Raw genomic sequence first — 4,539 nt, forward strand, 5'->3', positions numbered from 1 at the left:
CTGACGTCTGTCGCGATTTGCATTACACGTCTCGGACACGACGACCGTCTATAACGTTCTCAACCTTAAAACGCCATTTTTTTTTTTTAAATGACGACATGTTGAAGAAATAGGACGTGCTACGCCGAAAGACCAGCCAACAACTACAACAAGTAGTAGTTGGTCGCTTTCGCGTCTTAAGATGTCGCGCAAATTTACTCGCTGCACGAGAAACGCACACAAACACACGATTCTACGACACACCACGCAAGAACATGTGCCGACGTAAACACTTTCGTATTTATGATTCGCAAGGTGGACGTCCGACGGACTTTGTAAAAAAAAATACAAAGCATACCCGTCCCGTCCTTTTTGACGAAAAAACACGCTCGAGTAAACGTCTCGGCACACGTTCGAGGCGTGCGTCGTTATATCGTGACGTAAGTGACGATCACGTACATTAATGAGTACCTATTCGACGCGTCGCAACACATCCAACACGCTCCGACGTTTTCGTCCGAAAACGAAAACCGAGCAGTCTTTGAAATTGACACGACCCTCAGCCAGGAGTGGTCCGGGAACATTATATCCGAGGACCGCAATGTGCGTTCGAAATGTCGATGTTCATGTGTCCTGCAGTTCACAAGTTGACGCGCAATTAGCTGCGTTCTTCATCGACCCACGAGCCAAGTGATCCACCGTTCAGGGTAATCTTTTTAAAATTTAAACGCTCGTTCCACAAGAACCCCGATCATGCCGATCGTCCAGCTGTCTATACACGTCTTGCAAAAATTTTTGCGTACGTGCGTACATCCGAAACGAAAATGATCTTCGTGGTTCCGAAACGTGCCACGTCTAAAATTTCGGTGTTGTGGTATGGATATTTATGATTCTCGCTCTTAATTGTCTTTCGTCCGTACTTTCTCGTCTGAAAGGGAACGCGATCGTCGGTCTCAGTTTTACGCGTACGAAAAAATTAAAAAAAATATTAACCCAAACACAAATTTGTATCCGCGCACCGAAAAAGAAGCACTTTTCTTTTTCACGCGGTCTCCGCTTTTACACGCAAAGTACGAGCATGTATGTGTGAAGATGGGACATGTTCGATACGATTTTAATTAGGAATTTGCCAATTTCCTTTTTCTCAGCAATAATTTTAATAAATAATGCTGCTTTCTCTCATAAACTACATTTTCGGTAGTTTTCCTTTATTGTGTCTTTCATTTAGTGTGCGTGTGTGTGTGTCAAGCACTTTAAAAAGTGTGACGAAGAGACGGTTTTTGATCGATCGGAATGAACACATCATTACATCATCGTACTCGTTATGAAAAAGCGAATTAGTATCCGCCGTAAGCGAAAAGAGATTTTCGCGGGCGGTCTTTGTGTTCGTGTTTCAATTTTCTTTCTATATTTTTTCGTCGCCAAACCGAAGACAGATCGTGAATTTTGACGAAAAAATTTATAGACGTGCCAGACTGAGCGTCTAACATAAAATCCTCAAGTTTACCGTTCTATATCGTGACTTAATGACGATTGACGGTGTATATAATTTTGAAATGGTGCAGTCGTACGCTCCGTAAAGAGAATTTTACCGTTTCTAACGAAATCACTTTACCACATCTACCAAAAACATTAAAAAAGCAAGGTGTGATGTGTGTGCGATCGCTCGTTTAACGGCGCTTTCAAAAAACTCTTTGAAGCGTCTAACGACGAACATCATTCACGCGAATCGTAGAATCGGGAGCGTTTCTCGCCGGTCCCGTAGCCGGGCGTAAATCATTTAAAACCCACGGTGTCGTAACCTAATTCGACACCTGCGATTTTCTTCTTTCTCGACTACTCTGCTACATCCTCTCCGTGTGTCCGAAAAAAGAGGACTTCTAACGTCTTTCGACTTTCGCGGTGGAGTTCACAACTTTCCGCGATCCGGTCGAAAAACCGAAAGCGTCCCTCCTTCTTTCCATCATTGGAAAAGATCGAGAGATAGTACAAAAAAAATCAAAAAATCTAGGTACCCGAAGAAACAGCCGTATGCCCGAGCGAATTCGGTTTTTCTCGTTCAAAAAAGGTGAAAAACTCGATCGCAAGGACCGGCGCTGCGGGCCAGCGTAACGCTATTGTTTTTCCGAATATGTACGATTCGTAGTTCAAAACGTCGTACACACGGTGTTTCAAAAAGAAACAAGCAACGGCACGACAAAAGATCGTGCCGTCGACTCCATGTCATCGACGACGGTGTTGTAAAAACATAAAGTGTACATCGACACGATCAAATGAAAATGCATAATAATAAATTATACATATGTCAAAATTCGTGTGTACGAGGACACGTTAATGATCCTTCCGCAGGTTCACCTACGGAAACCTTGTTACGACTTTTACTTCCTCTAAATGATCAAGTTTGGTCATCTTCCCAGCGACATCGACGACGTCGAAACGCCATCGCGTACCGGTCCGAAGACCTCACTAAATCATTCAATCGGTAGTAGCGACGGGCGGTGTGTACAAAGGGCAGGGACGTAATCAACGCGAGCTTATGACTCACGCTTACTGGGAATTCCTCGTTCATGGGGAACAATTGCAAGCCCCAATCCCTAGCACGAAGGAGGTTCAGCGGGTTACCCGGACCGCTCGGTCAGGGAGGACACGCTGATTCCTTCAGTGTAGCGCGCGTGCGGCCCAGAACATCTAAGGGCATCACAGACCTGTTATTGCTCAATCTCGTGCGGCTAGAAGCCGCCTGTCCCTCTAAGAAGAATTGTTTGTACGCCGACAGTAAAAACCGCGCACGACCACCGGGCGAACCCAGGATCGACGGGCCTTTGGGATGTCGAAATACGCCTATTTAGCAGGCTAGAGTCTCGTTCGTTATCGGAATTAACCAGACAAATCGCTCCACCAACTAAGAACGGCCATGCACCACCACCCACCGAATCAAGAAAGAGCTCTCAATCTGTCAATCCTTCCGGTGTCCGGGCCTGGTGAGGTTTCCCGTGTTGAGTCAAATTAAGCCGCAGGCTCCACTCCTGGTGGTGCCCTTCCGTCAATTCCTTTAAGTTTCAGCTTTGCAACCATACTTCCCCCGGAACCCAAAAGCTTTGGTTTCCCGGAAGCTGCCCGCCGAGTCATCGGAAGAACGTCGGCGGATCGCTAGCTGGCATCGTTTATGGTTAGAACTAGGGCGGTATCTGATCGCCTTCGAACCTCTAACTTTCGTTCTTGATCAATGAAAGCGTTTTTGGCAAATGCTTTCGCTTCTGTCCGTCTTGCGACGATCCAAGAATTTCACCTCTAACGTCGCAATACGAATGCCCCCATCCGTTCCTATTAATCATTACCTCGGGGTTCCGAAAACCAACAAAATAGAACCGAGGTCCTATTCCATTATTCCATGCACACAGTATTCAGGCGAAGTTTTAGCCTGCTTTAAGCACTCTAATTTGTTCAAAGTAAACGTGCCGGCCCACCTCGACACTCAATGAAGAGCACCGCGGCGGGATTGAGTTGGGCCGCCCTCTCGAGCTAAGCCCACCGGCAGGACGTCCCGCGGCACGCCAGTTGACACCGCGAACGATGAACCGGCGGCGCGGGACACAGATTCGACTACGAGCTTTTTAACCGCAACAACTTTAATATACGCTATTGGAGCTGGAATTACCGCGGCTGCTGGCACCAGACTTGCCCTCCAATTGATCCTCGTTAAAGGGTTTAGAGTGTACTCATTCCGATTACGGGGCCTCGGATGAGTCCCGTATCGTTATTTTTCGTCACTACCTCCCCGTGCCGGGAGTGGGTAATTTGCGCGCCTGCTGCCTTCCTTGGATGTGGTAGCCGTTTCTCAGGCTCCCTCTCCGGAATCGAACCCTGATTCCCCGTTACCCGTTACAACCATGGTAGGCGCAGAACCTACCATCGACAGTTGATAAGGCAGACATTTGAAAGATGCGTCGCCGGTGCGAGACCGTGCGATCAGCGTAAAGTTATTCAGAGTCACCAAGTTGTACGATGACGGAGACCGCCACCGATTGGTTTTGATCTAATAAAAGCGCTCCTTCCGTTTCCGGTTGGAGCTCTGTTTGCATGTATTAGCTCTAGAATTACCACAGTTATCCAAGTAAATGTGGGTACGATCTAAGGAACCATAACTGATTTAATGAGCCTTTCGCGGTTTCACCTTAATTTGGCTTGTACTGAGACATGCATGGCTTAATCTTTGAGACAAGCATATGACTACTGGCAGGATCAACCAGGGAACTGCGTTCTTGTTTTAAAATAAGAGAGTTTTAGTCTTTCTTTCCTTCTAGTCATATAAGCTACAATAATCGTAGAATTTCGGAAAGACACCTGCTGCTCTTATAAAAAACTGAACACTTTCCTATTATTGTTTTGAAGAAAGTGTGCGTGTCTGCGAAACGAAAACCTCGTAAGAAGAGACGTAACGCCACGCGATCTTTCTGGATGGAAAATTTTTCGACATTTTTCTCACATCATCCTTGATTGAATCTCCTGCAACAATTTTATTCTTATTCATCCGTTCTAAGTTGTCGTCGTCGTCGAAAT

At 46.2% G+C, this 4,539-nt stretch overlaps 2 non-coding genes across 2 annotated transcripts; both read right to left on the bottom strand.

Moving 5' to 3' along the window:
- Positions 1-532: 532 nt before the first annotated feature.
- Positions 533-689, bottom strand: LOC148165238 (5.8S ribosomal RNA). The gene has a single exon (XR_015771648.1). It is a non-coding gene; the product is annotated as a 5.8S ribosomal RNA (ribosomal RNA).
- Positions 690-2,311: 1,622 nt separating this feature from the next.
- LOC148165239 (small subunit ribosomal RNA) lies at positions 2,312-4,232 on the bottom strand. Its single transcript, XR_015771649.1, has one exon. It is a non-coding gene; the product is annotated as a small subunit ribosomal RNA (ribosomal RNA).
- Positions 4,233-4,539: the final 307 nt, after the last annotated feature.

Source organism: Gnatocerus cornutus, unplaced genomic scaffold, assembly GCF_029298725.1.
Source record: "Gnatocerus cornutus isolate USDA-ARS CGAHR unplaced genomic scaffold, icGnaCorn1.1 ctg00000457.1, whole genome shotgun sequence".
In the NCBI taxonomy this organism is placed as follows: domain Eukaryota; kingdom Metazoa; phylum Arthropoda; class Insecta; order Coleoptera; family Tenebrionidae; genus Gnatocerus; species Gnatocerus cornutus.